Source organism: Jatropha curcas, chromosome 2 (genome assembly GCF_041381405.1).
Source record: "Jatropha curcas cultivar XTBG-Jc1 chromosome 2, XTBG_Jcur_1.0, whole genome shotgun sequence".
Taxonomy (NCBI): Eukaryota; Viridiplantae; Streptophyta; class Magnoliopsida; order Malpighiales; family Euphorbiaceae; genus Jatropha; species Jatropha curcas.
The window spans coordinates 10,505,330-10,530,034 of NC_143152.1; the positions used below are offsets into that span (position 1 = coordinate 10,505,330).

A 24,705-nucleotide genomic window follows, 5' to 3' on the forward strand; every position below is an offset into this window, starting at 1 on the left:
ATTACCAGGAAAAATTTGGGAAGCAATGACAGAATTGAGTCTCTTTTTCAAGGAATTGACGATGACTGTTATCCGATGCGATGATATGGACCAATTAGCGCGAGAAATCCCAGTAGTGATGTGCAAGTTGGAGCGAATTTTTCCACCCGGCTTCTTTGATTCTATGGAACATCTGCCTGTTCAGTTGCCCTATGAATGTCGTTTAGCAGGACCGGTACAATATCGATGGATGTATCCATTTGAGAGGTGATTCACTAACATCTCATTCTAATGATTATATCATTTTTTTGTACTTATACTTACATATTGGCATTGTACAATCACAGACACCTACAGAAAATTAAAAAGAATGTGCGCAATAAGGCAAAGGTCGAGGGATCCATTTGCAATGCATATTTGGTGGAAGAAGCTTCAACATTCTATTCACACTACTTTGACCAACATGTTTTCACCAAGCATCGGAGAGTGCCACGTAACGATGACGGAGGAGATCGCGTTCAATCTGAGTTTGAAGGAAATCTAAAAATTTTCACCTACCCTGGGCGTACGATTGGTAAATAAAAAAAAAGACGATTGACTGATGCAGAGATACAAGTGGCTCAAACCTATATTTTATTGAATTGCGAAGAGATCACACCATATGTACAGTAAGTATAAATAATGTAAACATTCAAAACTTGACGTGGGCCGTTGTTAAATCGTACTTATGCTAATATGGTTCGTTGATATATAGGAAATATATCAATCTTCTACGGCTTCAAAATCTCAATTTGACTGATACTGCAGTTGATGCAAAGCTGGACACGGAATTTGCAGAATGGTTCAAATATTATGTAAGTTACTTTCAATGTACACAACACGGAATGTACATTTATTAAATCTGACTCATGTCATTACTATTTCCCATAGGCTCGAAGCTCGGAAAGCGATATTCGTAACAGATTTATTACGAATCTGGCAAAGGGGCCATTACCGGTTGCTAATGCCTACTCTGGCTACTTTGTAAACGGTTACAAGTTTCACACTAAGGGTTATGGGAGAAGCAGAAAGACAATGAACAGCGGTGTGTGCATAAAGGGATCAAACTACAGTGACGTGTCAAACGATTTTTATGGGAAATTGGTTGAGGTTTTGGAGTTAGAATATCCAGGCCTACCAATGAAGTGCACAATCTTATTCAAATGTGAATGGTTTGATCCTACGCCAAACATTGGCACGAAGGTTCATCCTAAGTATAATCTGGTTGATATTAATCAAAGAAGAAGATATACAAAGTATGAACCTTTTGTTTTAGCAATGCAAGCTGCACAGGTGTACTATGTCCCATATCCATCGTTTAAACGAGATAGATGCGATTGGATGGCAGTGTGTAAAATCAAGGCTAGATCAGTTGTTCATGCACTTGAAACGAAACAATCTTCTTCACTCGCAGTATCGGAGGCATTTCAAGAAGTTAGGGTTGAAACGCAACCGATGCAAGTTGTTGAAGATTTAACAGATAGATTGGATGATGAAAGCCGATCTTATGTTGAAATAGGACCATCAGATGATGAAGAGGAAGAAGATCAAATCATCATGGGTTCCTCAGAAGACGAATATGAAGAAGAGGAAGCTGATGAAGAGGAGGAGGAAGCAGATGATATTCAAGACACTTAAAACTTAGAGCAATTTTACTGTTACAAATTGATAAATGTATATGTAATTAATATTATTAATGAAGAATTTCAATGGTATTAACTTTCTTTACTCATATTTATCACATGTTCTACAATTCATATAATTGTATAAATTCATTTTATCTAGGTTCTGATATCTGCAGTACAGATGGCTAGAGGCAGACCGTTTGATTCTGACGCGTCCGGCAGTGGTTCGCGTGGAGGTCATGGCCAGGGTCGATCCCTCGTCCTTCGTCAGGTACGTCTGGGGCTTCGTCATCTGCTCAGCGACCAGTACTGCCGCCATCGCATCCTTCTTCAGGTACGTCTAGGGCTTCATCCTCTGCTCAGCGTCCAGTACTGCCGCCATCACAGCCTTCTACTCCTTCCTCTTCTGCTCCTTCCTCTTTTGCTCCTTCCTCTTCTGGACCAGTACAGACTCCACCAGCTGCACAGTCACCTACTGTGCAAGGTAATCATAAATGTCATAACTGTCATTTTAATTATATATTAATTATCTAAAAATTTATAACATTTGTCATTTCTTTTGCAGCTTCATCAGATCCACGTATCACCCTCAGTTTGGTAGCGGGACAGTAAGTACTTATTCAAATTTTCTGCAGGCATATTTTGTAATTATATTTTGTACTTATTCATAACTGTGATGCTTTCATGTAATTATATTTCACTTCTGTTTTTTTTTTCAGCATATATCCATCTTCTCGAGCAGCGAGGCAAATTTTGAAGATAATCAAGCTACAGCTGCATAAAGAAGGATACACATGGGATGCCGTACCACAAGAGGCGAGAGACTTTTATTGGGAGGAGTTCCAGGTACTCTTTGGTTTAAGTTATATCATCATTCAATGTTTACAATTCAAGATACATCCTTAGTGTTTAAACGCTATAAGTGATCTAATTTTTTTGCAGAAACATTTCATATGGGATGAGGCCATTACAGCTATGCTGAAAGTAGCCTGGGAGAAGATATGCGCCGATCGATACGCTGACTTCACCTATAGGATGAGAAGAAGCGGTAAGAAGCAGCAGTGCGTGTCTCAGGAGATATGGGAGAGCTGGCAAAAGGCTTGGGAGGATCTTGCATTCAAGAGAAAGCGGGAGATATTTGCACAAAACAGGCGCAGTGAGACTGGCGGTGATGGAGCAGGACCTTCGCGACACACAGGCGGATCTATATCTGCTATAGAGACAGCTCGATTATTAGTAAGTGAACTAGTCCCTTTACAAGAAACTGATGTTTAATGAAAGGACACTATATATATTAATATATCATGCATAAAAATTCATTACAGGCTAAAGAATTAGGTCGTGAGCCCACACCGATGGAGGTGTTTACATACACTCACACGAAGGACCACGATCGTAATACCTTTGTCGACAGACGTGCGCTGAGCGTCAATGTAAGTAACAATGAATAATATTTACATTTACCCTCTAATCATTGCGAAGATGTACAAAGTTGAATATAATAAAGCTTGCAATTGCATTGATTAATTAATTTTTTGTTTTCAGGAGAACTATACTACAGCTCGGGAGCGTATTGTTACTTCTCAGACCGATGAATCCGAAGCTGAGTCAAGAATTGACGAGGTAGCGCTTTATCTCGAGGCTGTAGGGGGCGAGAAGAAGAGGAAGGTATACGGCATCGAGTCTCAAACATCACAGTTTTACACTGGCTCAGCAGCTCACGCTTCTACAGCCAGTGCAGCACGACAGCCGGAGCACAGTGACTCGCACTGTGATGATGATATACGGGCTCAGCTTGCTGATCAGCAGAGACAGATTGCAGAGCTTAGAGCGCATGTGATGCGGCTGTCCGGTGAGCACCGTGCTGGTACTTCTCCCTCTGATCCTGCGCCTGCTATAGACCGACATGTTTCGACGTCTCAGCAGCAGCCACTATCGGCTCCTGATCCCGATGCTGTAAACGATACTTTGGTCACCCCTCCTGGCGCTACATCACATCCAGCGGGTACTCCTCCCGGCGATCCGACATCGGGAGATCCGACATCGGATCCTGCAGATGAGCAGCAACATATATAGATTTGATTTTGGACATTTTTATTTTTTCATTTGTATTTTCATATTTTAATTTGTTCAGAACAATAAAAGTTACATTTTTATACTGTTCTTGAATAGGTTGTGTGATATATATGCATTTATGTCAACTTTCACAGGTGCAGAAAAATTTTGGTTTCAAAATAATATTTATTTTTTTAATTTTTTTTCCATTTTTGCGACCGATTTGCGACCGATTTGATACCAAAAGTAAAAATTATGAATTTATAATTTGCGACCGATTGAAAAAAATTGCGACCGATATTCTGCGACCAAATTTGCGACTGAATTTCCAATTAAACCACGATAAAAAATTGCGACCGATTATTCAATTTTGCGACCGATTTTATCGGTATCTAATTTGCGACCGATTGTCTCATCGGTCGCAAAATTATATTGCAACCAGTATTTTTGCGACCGACGATTGTCGGTCGCAAATCGGTCGCTAAAGCAAATTAGCGACCGATATTTGCCATTTTGCGATCGATTGGTCGGTCGCAAAATGGCATTTTTTTTGTAGTGTCTTGACATGTTACTTGACCTTCAAATATTAATTAATTAATTAAATTTATATTTGTTGTCAACATATTTAGAACTTAGAAGATCATACACATAAGAATGAATATGAAAAAGTGAAAATGAGAAATCGAATCAAGTATGACTTGATTACAAATAAGTTTTGTAAAGTTAAGGACAAAATTGTAACTTACATTTAATTACAATTTTAACTAAATTGTTAAGTATTGACTTAATTGATTTATGTCTAAAATTAATAATGATAAATTTTAGATTAAAGAAACCTAATATTTTAATTATGATTTATTTATTTAAATAGTTAAATAAATAAATATAATTGATTAAATTGAAAATCTTATTACTATATGTATTATGGTTTATTTATTTAAATTGTTTAAATAAATAGGCACATATATATTTTAGTTATACTTTATTTATTTAAAAGGTTTAAATAAATAATTATAATTAATTTATTTATGATCTAGGGTTTTCATATATAAGGTTTAAGATACAGTTTAGATTGAAGTTATTGTTCATTTACCACAAAACTAAACATAGAGCCTATGATAGTTAGTACCATCATACGCTCTAACCTCTCAACATAGTTTGAGTTTTTTGATTATCCATTTGTGTGGATACTACTAGAGGCCAAACACTTGGACGGCTTATGGTTTGAGACAACCTTGTTGCGTAGACCGAAGTTTCAAAGAATCTGCAAAAAAGATATTCTTTTAAACAATTTTTATTGCTTTAATCGTTTAAACGGATCTCTGTTGGTATAATTAATTTGTTTTATTATATTATTCCGCTGCGTATTATTGATATTGAAACCCAACAAAAAAAAAAAAGTCTCAAAAACTGAAGCGTAAGTCTTAAACACTTTAATCCGATTCAAGTTTTGAAACAATTAAAAATGAATACTTCAAATAAAAGAAATAAGATAATATCCCAAACAATCATGAAAATACCAATCTCCTTTTATAAATTATTAATGTGAAAACATTTTAGAGGCTTAGTACTTCACTTCCAAACGTTCAAAATGCTTGAAATAAATGTCAAATTCTTGATATCTCAAGTCATTTTTTTAACTTAAGTCTAAGAATATTCACAATTATTTCGCTTTTCTCTTGAACCCATTAATTAACTTATTAAATCTTGAATCAAATTATAGCTTTGTTATTAAGTTGTTTAATTGATCACATGCAAAATCCAATTTATATTAATTAAACCATATATTAATCTTCTCCATTCGGTTCTTCAATTAACATTTAACTCAATACTAGGCCAAATTCTTGCAAAAATGAATTAAACGATTTAATTAACTAACGAAAGCAACATTATCTCAAACCAATCAATTGAGCTAAAGAAGATTCAAACACCCATATAATAGGCTAATTAGTTCATGGCAAGTAACTCATCTAAAACAACTTGATTTAAATTACAAAACGTCGTAGTAACAATTATTCAAACAAATTAACCGAAGATATAAAGAAAGAAATAACTTGGCCAATTAGATGTTTGGCTCCAAAATTCCTATCAACAATGCTTCTCCTCTTAATTGTAGAGGCAAAAGGTAATAATTGTCTTACAATTGAATAATTTAAAAAGAAAGAATAATAAAAAAAAGTTCTCCTTTCGACTCTAACTCTCAAGGTGTTTGTTGATGTGTAATGATGTCTCTCTTGTGTTGTTTTGTGATCTTCATGTTGTATATATTCTTCTGGTCTTGTACCCCTCTTAAAAAGAGATAAAATCCAAAATTTAAAGATCAAACTTAAAATAGTGACCCTTTCCCTAATAGAAATCTTGGAAAATCTAGGAGAACACGGGTGTGTCGCGTCATGGCATGATCATGTTCACTGAATCAAACAAGAAAAATGGAACGTTTTGTAGTCTTGAGATGAATGATCACGACGGTGTTGATCTCTAGAGCTTTTAGTTTGATCTTCAACATACTCAGTGACATGGGCATGTTACAGGCCATGAAGGCTTTTGGAAGTTTTTACACCATTTGCACATGGTTGTATCTCTTCTTATTTTGGTTCTATCTTTTGTACACACTCATATTGTATATCAACACAGGTATGTTAAGGCTTTGATTCTTCAAATAAAATCTCCATTTTAAACCATCCTAAAGAACACGATGCTCCATGATATTTAAGTTCAAAAATAGTAAGTCTCCACTTCAGAAAGCATAATTAACAAAACATAAATAATAAACCAAAACTAGCGAAAAACTATACAGTTACAAACTAAAATACTAAAAATTAACCTAAAAATACTATAACAAAATAAGTCACAATAAATATATAATTAGAAAAATAAAGTAAATAAATTTATTTATGACATTAATATATCTCCTTAATAGCTTTTGGGAAAATTTTGAAGCTAAAAATACTTGATCTTACTTTATTGGCACAAAATTTGATTTTTCACTGTATTTTTAGAAATAATATATATTAATAAATTTTGATTCAGATTAATCAAAATTAACTCAGAAAATAAAATTCAAATTAATTTACTAAATTTAACATATTCTATCAAAAAATAAATGTCATACTACACAGGGACAAACGCAGGATTCATAATTGGGGATATAAATAGTTATAGAATAGAACTTTTATATATATATATATATATATATATATATATATATATATATATATATATATATATATATATATATATATATATATAATTAATATTCATTATAAAATAATCTCAAAATGCATTATATCTAATACATATAACATCAAAAAGGGACACGTCTCTTTTAAATCACGAAAATCAGCGATAAGTGAATCTACTAAAAATATTTTAGCAATTTCTTGCTGATGTAGAGTAGTAAACAATCAGAGAGAAATTCATCTTCAATCTTATTACAAAGCTTATTCTTAATTATAGTCATCGCTAAAAAAGATCGCTTCGTACTAGCTATGGAAACTGGAAGAGTAAGAATAATAGTCACCACTATATACAAGAGAACAAATCTCAGATTTTCCCGTTTTCACCAACCATTGCACAAATCAAAAATAGTTGACAATTCTTTACAATTAGAAAGTTGTCGCATATGATCAAAATGCTCAACTTGCATTGTAACATTCCTTCCCCGTCCACCCGTTAACCCGAATGAACCGAGCCGAGACACTACAATCTGGTTGAACTTATGTCCTGTCATGCTGATATCATCCTGTATGCTAAATATGAATACAAAACACTCCCAATTAAACTCCAAACTTCCAATATCTCCAACTAATCATCAAAACACAATAACACTTTATATATCTTTTCATATTTGTATAACTCCTCAATAGCATTTAATATCCAGCAATTAATTTCATTCATTATATATATCAAGTCTTCATGAACTAATCATACCAACTATGTTAAAATATTTCATATTCACTCATTTCATCAGTAGTATTCTTATCTCCAAATACTGACGCCAAAATAATTACATGCTTCACTTGTATTTCCAATTACATAAGCTTTAACAAATGTAATAATTATACATGCCAAAATTCTTAATTATATAACTCTCAATCTACTACTCCCAAATTAGTCACTTCTGCTTTGATAGTACTCCTCAAGTCTTCAAGTAGCAACCATGATCTTCAACCTACGCGTGATAAAAATCGACGCGCTGAGTATAAAACTCAATGGTGCTCATAATTCACATACTTAACAAAGTGCGATGGCAACTTACTTAAAATACACATTTCATAAAATCATTGATAATCTTAGAATCATTAAATTTCAACATAAATGTACCTTTACAGCAAAGAATAAACTTCTAATTCATAAAATCAATAGTTTAGTTCTAATTATCTCATAACTCCTTTACATAAACATTTAATCACACATATCATAATACTTTCATGATCTTACCTGCTGTTCATTATGCTGTATGAATTAAACAAATAAACATGTAAGAACACATAACAATATATTTTCATTGTCTTACTTGCTGTTCATTATGTTGTATGACTTATGCACTTTTTAGTCACATCATATAAGTTACAATTAATAAAATCTCATAACTATATGGCTCCTTAAGAATTAAATAAATAAACTTGTAAGCATACATAGCATTATACTTTCATGATCTTACCTGATGTTCTTTATGCTGTATGAATTTTGCAACTTTTATTACAACTCATTGAATATCGCAACGAATAAAGAAACAAGTAAGCACATACATATGTATAAATAAACATGTAATCACATATGGAATGTAAGCACACATATCATGATACTTTCATTATCATACATGCTGCTCATTATACTGTATAATTATGCAATTTGTAGTCAATATAACTGTATAGCTCCATAAGGTTATAGTGAAACCAAAGTGATAAGAGGTACTGTATGAAACTGGATGAATACTGTATGACTGGGCTGCTATGGCCATTATATAATCATATCCACTCAACGGCCTGTAGCCGGAGTACCAAACTGTATGGGGCGCATATCTGTTATCCTATGTCGCGACATAGCCTTATCTAAGTGGTTTCTACCTAACCTCAATGGAGCATATTATTGGTATGTCAATATATAAAACAAAAGCATATTAACTGCTTTATAATTTCATAAACCATACTGCTTACCTGTATGCTAATAGCCTCGCCAAGCGGGCAACTTGTGTCATGTTAGTTTCACATCATTTGCATGCTTGCATTTTGTGTTTATACATGTGTTCATGTTGTCTTTTTGTTTCAAAATGATTGGAGGCATACAAGTTGAGCAAAGGAATATAATTGCATAGAAAAAGAGGTCCAAAAGAGCATCAAAACACAAGTCGCGAGCGCGCCATACAAAGTCGCGAGCGCAAGAAGCACACAAGAGGGTCAGTAAGTTTACAGGCAAGATTCGCGAGCACGCAATGAAATTCACGAGCGCGAGAAGGACAAAATGAGAGTTAGAGAGTTTACAGGCACAATTCGCGAGCTCGACATGAAATTCGCGAGCGCGCGTCGTGTTTTCCAGCCTGCGCAGTCTATACCATTTTGGTCATATCTCTCAATTTGTAACTCCGATTTAGGAGATTCAAAAACCCATGGAAAGATAACACATAGAGGAACAAATAACCCTTCTATGATACTTCCTAATTCCATCAGTAAATAGGGTCAAAATCAAGGTGAAGTTACTGGTTACTTTTGCAGCAAAACCTGTTTCAGCATGAACTCAATCTCTACTTCATTTATTCATTTCATCTCATGCTTTTTCACCATTTTCAGTCTTCTTACTCAACATTAAGCAACATATCTTCTCATTATCAACACACCACACAAGTGCTCATGCAAGGAAATTAGTTAAACTAAAAGAGAGAGCAAACCTTCACTTAACAAGCTTGAAATCTTCTTCTTAGCTTCCTTTTTCTTCTACCTTTGAGCTCACCTCTCATAGACATAAGAACTCTTATGAATAATCTAAAATATCACTAAATTAGAGGTTGAAGAAAATAGAGCTTCAAGAAATTATACTTACTTGGATAAACTAGAAGTTGATTTAATGCTTAACTCCCATTAATGGAGATAAAGAAGACGAAGATGGAGAAAAAAAGGTGGAAGAGTAAAGTAGATGAAGAAGATGAATATAAGGATGAAGAAAGGAAAATGAAATGGAACTCACGGGTAGGCTCCAAAATATCAATGATTTTGTGTGTAAAATTACCAAATGGTACCTCAAGTGTCAATATGTTACAACTTAATACCTAAACTTGATATTTTAGTGCAAGTAAGTCCTAATCCTTATACTTTGATCTTTTTGTTTCCTTCAAGTAAGTCCACTTCTTTTCCTTATTTCAGTTACATCCCATTCTACCCCACTCTGGACTCTAATGGCTCGAACCGGGTTTTGGATCAGCCCGACTCGACTCTAAGCAACGACTCGATTCAGTAGGATGTCACAACTTACTATTTCAGACATAGAAAAATGGGACGTTACATGTATACTTAATTGCATCTTCTCATATTCATCAAAGTCTTAAGGATAGAATTTATGTACCAACTTGCAAATATCATCAATTCTAAATAAAGTGAGCATCTCCTTTGGATCTAATGTTGAACTTAGAGCAAATAATTCTATGGTATGATCAACGAACGTATTGTTCAATTCATGCAACTGAGTATCAATCATAATATTGAAAATGTCTACTTTGTAATGATGCTCTATTGTAATATTAAACGTTGATGGCGAGCCCTTCCTCTTCTAGCATTGTAAGGAGCATCCATATCGAGGACAAGCATGTTGACAGATTCACGAAAAGATTTCACTGTATCAATTAAATCATCCCATCCTTCATCCCTTAGTTTTTGAATAAGTGAGTTAGAAGATGAAACAAGATGCATTGCATTCAATATGCTTTGAGATTGAAATTGCAAAGTGTGGCACAAAATATCAGAAATTTCAAGAACATTTCTCATGAGATGTAAAATGAAAACAAGCTCAAAGGAAGTTAATGCCTCATAAGCTACATCTGCTTCTGCACGTTGAGCTGAAGTAGCTCCATCATTAATAATATTCAATAAAACTTCACATGTTGCACTAAACATATTGATTAAACTAGAAACAGACCTCAAATATGAACCATCTTATATCCCTAGATCTTTGTAAAGTACCAATTTGATTGAGTCCCTTTCCACTTTGAAGCTCGTTAATATCAAGTAAATGAGCAACATTTGAAGCATGAGCAGCTTTATTAATTGATCACTACGCTTACATGAAGCACCAATAATATTGACAATTAAACTGAATTTAGTAAAGAAATGGTGGACGAGGATAAGTTCTTTTGAAGCAGCAACTAATACTAAATGCAAGTGATGTGCCATACAATGGACATAGTAAGCATAAGGACATACACTTGAAATCAAAGCATGTAACCCATTCCACTCTCCTCTCATATTGCTTGCACCATCATAGCCTTGTCCTCGAATCTTTTCAACATTAAGATTTTATTGCGAGAGAACAAAGAATATTTCATCCTTTAATGTTGATGCAGTAGTGCCCTTAACATGAACAAGCCCAAAAAATTGCTCCTTCACAAATCCATTTTTATCAACAAATCTCAAGATAACAGACATTTGCTTCTTTTTAGAAAGATCTCGAGCTTCATCAACTATTATACAAAATTTAGCATCACCAATTTCTTCACGAATGAAATTCTTTACTTTAGTAGCAAGAATGTGCAAAATTTCTTTTTGTATTGTTGGTGAAGTGTATGAAGCATTTTTTGGAGCTTCTTATAAAACTTTTGATACTTCATCGATATAAGAAGATAACAAACTAAGTAGCTGAAGAAAATTCACCGACCTTTGTGACGTACTACTTTCATCATCACCTTTAAAAGCACATAGAAGAATTTGGCTCCTCAATTGAATTGATGTTTCAATGTTCTTTCTTTTGAAATAAGCATCAATTGTATATGGTTTTTTCATCTATCAATCAAACAAAAAATATATATATGTACACATATTATTAATTAACATACAAATGCAACCTATTATGATAAAGTAGAAATAGCTTTAAACAATAGATAAACACATAATCTTAAAAAGTACTAAAGTAAAACTAATTTAATAATATTCACATCAGTAGATCACCACCCAGGTCTTTTGGGAGCCACCACCCAAACTCATTGGTATGCATACCTTAAATCGCGCAACCAAAATGTTAGCCATGTGCAATGGTTATACTTGATCAATAAAGATCCTATAAAAAATAATGTGAATTAATAAATCAAACTCATTTCATAAAAAAATTGAAAAAAAAAAGAACAAAAAACAAAACAAAACAAAAATAATTAACCAAGCAATTTAAATAAAATGATATTTAACTAACTAATAATTTAATCTATCTATTTATGTTCTAAGCTTATTTGTTTTTTTTTAATTTGTATCATCATATTTTATTCTCATGATTGTCACTTCTGATTAGTGTTAATAATGATAAATTAAAACATGCACCTTTCAATAAATAAATCTTGCCTGACTATAGGACAAAAATTATTTCTGATTTGCACTTATGTTCGTTCCCAATTATATATTAACCATATGTTTATTGAAAAGGTTTGGTAGTGAATTGAGTCAATTCTAAAGAAGTAAATTTCTTTTGGCACATATTCAGAAAATAATGGTAGATGCAATAATTAATTCATGTGTTTCATTGAGCTAACTTATAATTTCAGATGTTTAAACAACATATTAATCCTAATTTGATATAAATAAAGCTGAATAAGGGAATTTGATTTAATTATTTTAAATTTCATAAAATTTTTTACTTTAAGAGTAAGTTGTTCTTTTCATCTATATCAAGCATAAAAATATAAACTTTCAACAAAAGATTTTCATAAAATTTTAGTAGTATTTATTTATACTAAATTTTGTAAAATTTCAAATTACATTGCCATTCTTATATTACAAAATTATTAAAAACAATATACATTCTAACTGCAACTTCTTAATGAACTTAAAATTACACACTGAAAATATTAAAAATCTATTTAAAATTTCTTTCTAACAACGTGACTCTACTTCTAGGATACGAACTAGACACACCATCATTAATTCATTATCATCTTCTCTAAAAGAATAAGATCTACCCTCATCAATTCTCTCAATCTTTCCTACCCGAACAGTAGACTTAAATTGTTGAATTTGTAGTTGCAATCCTTTATTACGAACAAATTATGCCAATCAATACTACAAAAACAAAGAAAATAATATAAATAGACAATCAATTGTTATTGAAATCATAAATTTATAATCAAATACCTGAAGCCAAGAAATTGTTCGTAGAATTGAGTTGCTAGGTGTCGGTAGAACAAACGGCAAAACAAGGCAAAGAAAGACCAACGACGGCTTGAAAATTGAAAAGGTTTTTGTTTTCATCTTTAATAGCTTATCCCTTAAGTTTAGAGAATATGTTTAAGGGCTTCTTAATTTTGATTTAAAATATTGTGCTTGGGCTATTGGCTTATTAACTTCATGGGTTATAAAATGTGGGCCTAAGAACTCAACTATTTTGAGGGGGGGCAAATTATAAGAATAAAATAATATTTAATAAAATTAAAATTAAAATTTCAAAAAAAAAAAAAAGTTGCCATGGGCCAAGGCCCCTCCCACCATATTCTTGTGTCCATCCCTGATACTACATTTAAAAAATACAATTAACTCAATGATAAATCTAAAAAACAAGTCGACTTATTTCTCTTGCCACGTAGAATTAATAAATTTTAGAATAATAGGTTCGTCTTGTCTTCCCTTTCCTAGAGCATGTGCATTTGAGAGTATCTTACCTAGTACATAAGGGATGTTATTGTACGTAGTGATATGGATGTGACTGTGAGCATGGTTGCTATGGTTTTATCAGATGATGAAGATTCATAAATGACACTTAAATATTTTGATCTTATGGAAAAACTTGATTCGGATCTTTTTGGGTGCTGTGCCTTCTTATGGATGGGTGAGTGGGTTTTGTTGTCATTTTTAATCTGTGGTGACTTAGAAATGGGATCTACATCATTGAGATTAAGCCAAAAGCTTTTCTTTTCATGTTACTGTTAGGGTATATGCCCAGAGCCACATCTCAATGTGAACTTGTAAACATTTCCTGTTTATGGAAATATAATTATATTGCCAAATATATAAATTCACCCCTGAAATTTATTACTTTAATTTTGTGACACTCTCAATTTTTACTTTGATTCATCAACTACTTCAACTTATAAAATTACACCTTTTAAACACTTCAATTTCAAATGTATTTTATTGAATACTTCAATTTGTAAAATTAGATCAATTAAACATTTATTAAAAAATTAAAATTTATAAAAATTATTATTCCAAAAGTCATGCTAACTATATATCAAGTTAATATTTTATAGATAAAAGCCAAAAACCCTAAAAATAATTGATATTAGTATCGAAAAATATGTAATATTATCAAAATTTATAAGTTCAAGTGCATGATAAGTTATCCGTAAGTTCAAGGTGCCATAAAATTAAAATTGTAAAGTTCAGAGGTGAATTTATATATTCAACCATAATTATATTTTTAATAAATATATTTATTATATTAAATATATAAGTCCTTGAGTAGATTGTTAAAGAATTTATTCACAAGATAGTGTGAATATGAGAATTTTCTAGTACAACTACTAATTCATGGTCTTTGGAAGACTATCACCTCCGTTCATTTTCCATGGTTAATATGAGATAGTAATGATTATGGGAATAGTGAGTCTCATACTATTTGATTGAAGAATCAGAACGTATATGTGGAACTCATATGAGTTAAGTATGTTGAACATGTTGCAAACGAATGATGATAACATGGAGGTTTACTACTTATCAATAATTCATCATCGTGGTGATAAAGTTATCTCACATATAGTTAGTTAGGATTTGATATTGCTTTCATAAATGTGTCACATGTGTGTATATAAGGCATATGTTGATCTTAGTCAATTACATATAGGAGATATATATATTATTTAACCAAGAGAGATTCGTTACCTCGTGTAAATAGGGTTAAGATCCTATGGTATCTAGTTATTCTTGATAAAAAAAGTTCCTAACCAGGACAATAAATATAATTCACTAAAAAGAGTTTGTAATAGGAATCAAGTTATATTAAGAATTAGTAACTAGATGAAGTCATAGTATCCAAAGCGTTAGGATTTGAAATCAAACAATGATCCTGGCTTGATCGGAATCTTATAATGAAGGGATTAATATATTATTATGATTCATGGTTCAAAAGGAATTTCCCATTAAGTATTGTATTAATGATATTTATTTCTAATTACGCGTTACTTACAACATGTGGGACTAAAGAGGATTTAAGATAATCTTTTAGCGAGAAAGTATTATATTCTTATTGCTAATTAGTTATGAGCCTAGAAAGTCACACACATAAAAAACTTCTTGAATCAAACAAATATTATTATAATAATTAGTTAAATTGTTTAATTAATTAATTAAAATAATATGATTAAAATTATAATAAGATTATAAGGTTACTAGCATATCTAGCAAAATTTTAATTTTTAGAAATAGTAAAAGTTGGTTTTGGTAGGAAAACACATGTGTTTTGCATGTGTCTTGCTCTTGTTTTGAATGTGTTTTCTTTTGACATGTGCTATTACACATGTCTAGAATTTTTTTTACATGTTTCCACTTAATTATAGTAAATTGACATGCAGATTTGTCTTAAGATATAAAAGGAAAGAAGGAAAACATTGTATTGTTCTTGAAAATGTTTTAATTTTAATACTTGCCGCTATCTTCTCCTTATTTTGGTAAATATTACTAAAAAAAGAAACCGTGATTAATCCAAGGACTGTAAGTTTACATGCAAAGAAGGCATAGAATTGAAAGTGTTCCAATTTCAAGAATGAATCCTATTTCTTCTTCTACTCTTTCTTAAGTTTTGGGTTGTATTTTGGACAACTAGAGGAACACCATAAACTTAACTTGGAGTGAGGAAATCTTGATCTCTATGAAGTTCAGGTAGACCTACTATAGGCACTAAAAGTGGAGTGCTAAAAGCTTGAAAGGAAAAGTTGCGGGTCAAGAGGTAAACTTTTCTATATTAATTTATAAATGGTTTAATATTTTATATATTTCTAGAATAAAAATCAGTTATTGAACATGGGATTTTTAGATATTAAAGTATAATGAGATCATACTTAACTGTAAAAAATTAAAAATTTTGAAATACTCTCCTATAATTTTTCTACACATTTATAAGCTTCTACTATCCTAATGGGTATCTCATACCTTCATTTTTCTATAAAGTGGATTTGAATGTGTTTGGAATGGAGGTCCATGGTCCTCCTATAATCACCTTTTAATTTTATAGAAAGTGGAAGAGGATCAAAATCAACCCACTTTGACATATTTTTTCATGGAATTTTGGTTGCAAATCTATGACTTGCCTATTTTATTTCAGTAGTAATTGGAAAGTCGTTTGGAAATTTTATCGAGACCTATGTGGAGATCTCAATAATATCAGTACTTCATGGAATATATATGTTCGAAAACCGCTGAAACATTGGGAAAAGGTCAAAAAAATAAATAGAGAAGTTCATGTTATAAATTATGAATTTCAAATAAGAATGACTCCCAACCTTATGTTTTTTATGTGCTCTTTTTGGACATAATAAAAATTTCTGCGAAGAGCCGTTTATCTCATATGATGACTAGAAGGAGAAGGATTAGGGTCCATGACTGCATGCGGTTACTCAACTACAAACGACTCAAAATGAGAAGACCTGCATTCGTTTTGTGACTCACTAGGGAATCAGTTACATGATAAGGGGAATATATTTGTTGGTTCAAAGAGGAAAATGAGGACTCTAATTACACTATAAGTGGTAATTATGGCAATTCAATATTCAAAAATAATATTATGGTCATGAATTCTGGAGTAATATGTAGAGATGGGTCAAGCTTTAATAAACCTTTGGAAAGATACAAAACACAGATTATTGGACTTTAAAGAAAGAAAAAAGAAGCCAAGAGTTAACTCTACACCTCTTTAGTTAACGATAATGAAAAGCCTACTCAAGATGTTTTTGCTACAAACAAGAATGGAGATGTTTTGATGGGTGTAACTTCAAATTATTTATCAGTGAGACTTGATGATCATGCTTTCCATCAACCATGAATTACTTATGTTACAACTGCTGAGGTCTAGGAAATCCTCATGTGTTTTTAGCTCTTAAAAAACTTTTGCAATATTATAAGCCAAATGTAGTTTTCATATTAAAACTCTTAATCATTCTTAAAAAAATCAAAAGGCCGAAGTTTGGTTATGCTTATGTTTTTTTATTGATTTAATCGCCACTCAAGTGGTCTTACTGCTATATGGAAAAATCAGATTTTTAATACAGATTTATTGGTTTTTTGAGTGCTTTATTGATATGTATGTTTGTGAAGGGGACTTTATGGCATTTGATAAACTATTATTATGTCTTAGAAATTTCTAAGTGATATGAATCCTTGGACAAATTATATTTTCTTGCTTGATAATCAAGTTTACCCTAGGCTTGTATTAGTGATTTCAATGATATTTTATTTTTAGCAGATAAATAGGGAGGTGCTAAATATCCTAAGGTTTTGTGTTAGGGCTTTAAAGATGTTGTAGATGCTTATGGTCTTGTTGAATTTCCTTTTATCGAGTATTCTTTTAATTAGGATCATTGAGGATGAGACAATAGACTTGTGGAGAGATTAGATAGATGCTTGTTCTCTAATGATTGGTTTATGTCATTTTCAAATAGCTCTTTACACAATGTTATAGCTCTTATCTCGGACCATTTTTTTCTCCTTCTTTGAACTTTTTTTTTTTTTTTTTTTTTTTTTTTTTTTTTTACTTTAAAGACATTATGTAGATATCAATTTGAGAATGCATGAGAGAACCTAATATTCTTGATGTGCTAATAGAAAGTTGGACTTCTTGTTTTGATACTAACGTGATTAGAAAAATTGAAAAGTGTAGTTGTCAGCTAGCTTATCAAGGTAAAGGCTTGTAACTTTAGTTTTGCAAAGATATTATAGGTCTTCGTATTTCAACTAACCAACTCTTAAGGCAAGAAGATGATTTCTAAAGGCAATGCTCAAAAGTATTTTGGTTGAAAAATGGGTAAGAATACTCAAGGATGAAGAATTTCAGCGAGCTGTCCCAAGATGCCTATCATTAACAATGTACTTATTGCTTTTGAATTAATTGATCATATGAAAAGACAATTTAAAGGGAAGAAGGGTTTGGTGACTTTAAAATTTGACTTAAGTAAAGCTTATAATCATGTTGATTGAGACCGTCTAAAATGTACTATTATCGTGATGGGTTTTGATCCTAGATGTGTGGCTTTAATTAAGCTTTGTATTACCAAAATGAGACATTATGCTTAGCTTAACCGGATGGAAATTGGACCTATTTTATTCAAAAGAGAACTTAAAATAAAGTGTCCGTTATCTTTATATTTATTTCAAAAAAGTGTCCCTTATCTTTATATATATATCTCTTATTTGTGTCGTGGGTTATTGGCTCTTTTCCATTGAGCTAAACCTGTGGTTGACTTGTATGGTATTAAAATTACTAGTGCGTCTTTGAGGAGAGTATTACTATCAAGCACATTCTAAATAGTTACAAGATGGTGTCAGGTTAGGCAGTAAATTTCCAAAAGTCGAGAATCTTTTTTAGCTCAAATGTGCCAAATGACGATATTCAATTTCTATAATTTTGGATATTTCTTTGCCCTTGAATCATGATAGATACCTGGTTCTTTCATCAATTAGAAAAAAAAAAAAAGTAATTTTTCTTTTTTAAGAGACATATTATGGAGGAGGATATAGAGTTGAAAAAGTCTTTGTTGTAGAAAGCAGGTAAGGCAGTCTTGCTAAAATAGGATTCCTATCTTATTGCATGAGCATTTTTCTCCTCCCTATCTTATTGTGTATTGAGTTCGTGAGAAAGACGAAGTCTTCGTCTTGGTGTCTAAAAAGGATGAAAGGAGAAGTTCGCACTTGTTGTCTTAGGAGAGACTTTACATGGAGAAAATTAATGGTGGAACGGGCTTTAGACAACTCAATATTTTTGTGACAGACAAATTCACAAGTGTACGAAATCGAAACAAGTAATAAAGAGTGAGTAGAGTATCTTCCCACGAAAATTGTATACTAAGTACCAAAATTGTGTTATCCTACTATTATTCAAATGCAATAAGGAGAATATATTTAAAAATAAAAGAAATAAAAGAAAGTAGTTGAATGAGAGGAAATTGTGTATTGAATTGATGTGTGATTTGCATCACACAACACCCTTTATATAAGTGTACAAGGAATCATAATGAGATACACTAGGATATAACAAGATACATAATTAGATACACTAAGATCAGAATTAGATACACTAGGATTAGATTCAAATACTAAGATTAGATTCAGATACTAGGATCATAATCAGATTTTATTCTAACACCACCCTCAAACTCAGGGTGGATGATTGGAGACTAATATGAGTTTGAAAACTAGACGTTGGAAGGCCGAAGTATGAAAGGATTTTATAAAGATGTCTGCAAGCTAATCAAAAGATGAAACAGAAATCAACCGAAGGGTGCCACGAGTCAGATGAGTGTGAGTAACATGACAATTAATCTTAATATGTTTTGTCCGCTCATGAAAGACATCATTATGTGTCGCTTGAATAAAACTTTGACTGTCACAGCGAATAGGAGTGGGTGTTGTAAAAGAAACACCTATGTCCTCAAGTAGCTAGTGTAACCAAACCAACTTTGCAGTAGTATCGGCAAGAGCTCGATATTCAAATTCAGTTTTAGCTCAAGAAACAACGGTTTGTTTCTTGCTTCGCTAAGATATAAGAGAATCACCAAGAAAGAAGCAAAAACCAGTCGTGGATTGTCGATCTGAAGGATCTATACCCCAGTCAGCATCGGAATAGGTAATGGTTCCCACTAAGAGCGCTAAGTTCCCAATTTTATTCCATCGAAGATTGAACAATGGTGCTATCTGAGATACCAGATTTTGAAATCAAATTAGAGGCATACTTAGTCTAAGAGAGATAGTAACCATTAGAATCAGAATTCACTTCAATTCCTTTTATGAGCTTGTTGGCAAAGCATGGCACTATTGTCCAAACCTCTTGTCCTGGAACATCTAAATAAAATGGTCGAGCAGAGCGAAAACATAGACATATTGAAACAGTAGGAGCCCTTTTACGTTTTGCTTCCCTTCCTAAATGTTTTTGGTGCAAAGCTATCCTAATTGCTATTTTTGGAATCAATCATACTCCCTCTTCTGTTCTGGGTAATAAAACAAATTATAAATGTTTGTTTAATGCTTCTCTAAATTATAATCCTTTACGTGTTTTTGGTTGTGTTTGTTTTGTTCAACTTCATCCGCAAGAGCGAAGAAAATTGGAACCACGGTCTCACATGTGTTGTTTCTTGGGGCATGGTATAGGATAAAAAGGGTATCGTTGTTATGATCCAATATCTAATAGGTTATGAGTTCCATGTCGTGTTGTCTTTTGGGAAACATCCTCTTTACTCAAATGGTGTCTCTTAACTCTCATACTAAAGCTCAACCTACTATAGAATCTTTCTTTATTGATCCTTTTGCAGATAATTCTCTTATCACTCTTGCAGTTCCTCTGATCACACCCACTTGCCTCAGAATCTCCTTCTACTCCTATTGATCCATTTGCTCCTATAGGCGATCTCTCTATTTTTCCAACAATGCTCCTCCTGCACCTCCCATCCTTGCAGACACTCTTCATGAGGTTCGTACTTCTTCTAGTAGAGTAGTCAAACCTAATGTTCATTTTAATTATTATCATTGTTATTTCGCTCTTGCAACCCTTTATAAACCTACCACATTTAAAGAATGCTCCACTCTCCTTTGGTAGAAAGCTATGGGTGTAAAGCCTCCATTAACCCCTTTTGGTAAAAAGCCTCCACTGACCCCCTTTGGTAGAAGCACTTACTAAAACTAACACTTGGGACTTACTTGATCTGCCTCCAAGTAAATCTATTGTAGGTTGCCAATGGGTGTATAAGATCAAGACTCGTGTAGATAGGAGTATTGAATGGTATAATGCACGTTTAGTTGCAAAAGGATACACACAAGTATTCATTAACTATGAGGAGACTTTTGCTCCTATTGCTCACCTTAGCTCTGTTCGAGCTCTTAGCACTTGAGGGAAGTGTTAAGAAAATCCCACATCGACTAAATACCAAATCCATAAGGGACATATAAGGGTGACAATTTAGCTAGCTAATTGATTAATAGTAATCTTTTAACAACGGTTGGCCCAAGCCCAAGTAAGCCCATATCATATATTTTCACCTCATGGGTTCTAACCTCTCACCCAGTTCACCTCTACCCTTTCAACTTCTAATATAGTATCAAAGCAAGTTTGACCTAGTCTAGTTATTCCTCAGTTCACCGGCGTTGTTGCTGCATTTCAATTCGGGCTCTCGTCTGGATGTCTAGCCAATTGAAAGTCCAGTCTTTGGTTGCACTTGAGGGGGAGTGTTAAGATAATCCCACATCGACTAAATAGCAAATCCACAAGGGACATATAAGGGTGCAAGCTAGCTAGCTAATCGATTGGTACTAATCTTTTAACATTGATCAGCCCAAGCCCAAGTAAGACCATATCACATATTTTCACCTCATGGGTTCTAACTCTCACCCAGTTCAACTCTACCCTTTCAACTTCTAATAAAAGCAATGACAACTTGAGCAAGATAATTTGATGAAAAGAAAATCAAGGATTTAAGGCTAGTAGGATTTTTGACTTCACTTAAATTTAACCAATTTATCCTATTAGTTTGATAATAAATTTTAATTGTTCAAGAAGGAGAAACCCTAAAATCGCTAACAAGCTCTCCCGATATATTATTAGCTATTTTAACCCGGTCTAATTACCTATCTTTCAATAGCGAAATCAAACATGAATTAAATCATTAAATTTAATGGTTGTTTATGAATTCATAACCTAAAGTCGTTAACTTATGAAAATCCCCCCATGAGTCAAATCATATAGCTTACGCATCAAGTTATCATTCTCATATAATTTATTACCTTTTCATATAAAAAATCGATAATGATTGATGAAATAAATCAATCTAGGGGAGAAAATCTACCTCGAAGCATTAATTGCATAATAAATTAAATCATGAACAAAGAAAACCAAATCTAATACTCCCTTCATCCTATTTTGTTTGCTTGTTATTCTTTTTTTGGATGTCCCAAAATGTTTGCAAGGTTTCTAAATTTAAATATGTAAATAGTTATTTTTTCCATAATAACCTTTATGATTGTGCATTAAATGAATGACTTTTATTAATATCTTAATGAATTATGGGTAAAAAATGACAAAATAACTTTTATTTACTAAATTCATAATATACATATTTTGTCAAACCATACAAATAAAATGTGATGGAGGGAGTATTATAAATTGGAATTGAAATTAAGCTACATCAAATCTCTGGTATTAGATTTTAGTTCGACATAGTAATTAAATGAAACTCAATTAAACTTGTAAATAATTCCATAGTCAACATGAATAATGAAAAATAGAAACAAGATTAAGAATTTAGAGATAAAAACTAATAAACAAATAATGTGGATGACTTCCTTGAATCTTTACACGAATTTGAATACTCGAAGTTTTAAAAGAAAGAAAACTATGAAATGAATAGAATAAAAGACCTAAGATCTAAGAACCAAGATCTTAAATTGTTGTAGTGATCTCTCTCGATATATACTTCGTAGGATGTCTTTAAGTCAAGTAAGAAACTAGCTGGTCTAGTTAGAAAGTAATATTATTTGAATAGGAAACTGATTTAGTCTAGTAGTTTTCCCTAATTAAGAGTCTTTTTTGACCAAATAGGGCTAGAACTCAAACAAGGCATGTCTTTTACTATTCTCATGTAGCTCCATGCACAAGACACATCCAAGCTTCAATTCTACATGAGTTAAATAGTTAAATTCAGCCCACTTGAATTTTCATCTTTCTTGGATATACGGCCGTGTTATGTAACATGGTCAGGCCGTGTACTTTACTGACTTGGCCATGTTGAGCTTTTATCTTGTATTTTTCAGCTCTAACCTTCTTTGATGTAAATTTTTGCTATTTTCCTGCTAAAAACCCTTCAAATTCAAGCTTAGTAAAAATTAAGAAAGCTTTATTGGAAACATAAATAAATCTAAAAAAATTAAAATAATTAAAAACCATAAAATCCTAATAAAAACTATATTAAAAATACACTAAAAATAAGACCTATCAATATTCTCAAATTTAAACCATCGCTTGTCCTCAAGCAATAAAAATAAAAATAAAAGAACAAATAAAAACAAAAAACTAAACAAATTATCCAAGCTAACTTAATATGTTTGGGGATAATTATTACAATCTAAAAAAAATATCAACAATCTCCTAACATGAGAATAGCCTGAGTGCTTCTAAACTAATTATTTCTTGGCAAATTTTTAATTTTCAACAAAATGCATAGTTCAATTTAAACATTAGTTACTAAGGTCTTCAACACGAATAATTGATCAAATTATGACAAATAAAATAAAATTTTTTTCACAAAAATATTAACCTTTAAAAAAGAAGATGTAAAATATAAATTCAATATTCTCATAGGTAAAATTAGTCATTCCTTCTCCAAAATTGAAATGCACATAATTAAGAAGATCAAAAGGTCTTTTATTAAGATTGTAATGGGGTTTAGGGATATAATTTGGTTAACAAAGAAAAGGGATAATAGGATAAACAAGAAATACAAAGACTGTATGATGTCAATATAATAATTATATCAAACATATATTCTTATTGTAAAGAGAGATTTAATTGATTTTTTTTCACTAGCTCAATATTAGAGATCCTCTAACAAGGTTTCTTCATAATAATAACTTTCTAACCGTAGATGCTTAAATTTTGCCCCTAAAAAGTTCAGTGATGATATACTGTTTTTTACATAAAACTAGATCAGGATTCGCGATCGCTCTGATTTTTAGATTGATGGTCTGTGGCTAAGATTACCCATGTGTTTAACCACTTTTAACTTTTCAGGTTATCAGGCGTTTTGCGACGAAACTGGGTTCAGCAAGCGTGCCGGGCTCGCCTGACGCACTTCGTGGTGCATTGCTTCATTTTGCCCGCCACCCGGTTTGATTTTGTAAAAGTGGTCTGGTCCCATTGCGGACCCGACAATGGCTTTTTTGCCATGTCAGCCCTAAAATGGGGCCACCCACCCTTATTTGCCTATAAATAGGCATTGAGGGGTGTGTAAATGAGGGACTCTTTTTGAAAAACAAGGGAAAACTCTTGCATTTTAAAAACTCAACCATAGAAAACTAAGGCAACTTGTGTTAACCTTGGATTTTTGGTGAGAATTCATTGTTATTCAATCAAAAGCCCTTGTAGACAATCTAGAATCCTAAAAACACAAACTCTAATATCTTGAACTCGAATTTTTGGATCAAAGACCAGGTGTTGGGTTTTCCTTCATCCATTTTTGAGCAAATCATCAAAGAAATCACAAAAGGTAATTTCTAAGAACCTTTAAGCACTTTCTCCATCTTTTTCTTTGTTTTTTCAGTGTCTAAAACACCATTCTTGGGTCCAATTGTGAGAGAAACCTAGGATCAACTAAATAGGGGTATCTGCACCTTTGTGACGCGAGACCAGAAGTAGTGACGTGTGCCAATTCCCTGTGGCTCGCATCACAAGTGCTAGAAATTTTTGTTCTTAGTCAATAAACGTCTCGATTCAGTGATCCAATGGTTAAGCTCCAACGTCAAAAAGGTTCGTGATGCATATTTGGTCATATATGGATCAAATAAACACATAAAACAGATTGAGAGTAGTGATTGATGAATTTATTCAGCCTTCTAGGATGAACATCAAGATC

General features: G+C 32.4%; 1 long non-coding RNA gene and 1 pseudogene across 1 annotated transcript; both read right to left on the reverse strand.

The window, feature by feature from the left end:
• Window positions 1–7,632: 7,632 nt before the first annotated feature.
• LOC149498228 (uncharacterized) lies at window positions 7,633–13,173 on the reverse strand. Its single transcript, XR_016319476.1, has 3 exons — window positions 13,022–13,173; window positions 11,900–11,960; window positions 7,633–7,869 (listed from the first exon to the last, which is right to left on the reverse strand). It is a non-coding gene; the product is annotated as an uncharacterized LOC149498228 (long non-coding RNA).
• On the reverse strand, window positions 7,878–11,686 carry LOC149498229 (uncharacterized; annotated as a pseudogene).
• Window positions 13,174–24,705: the final 11,532 nt, after the last annotated feature.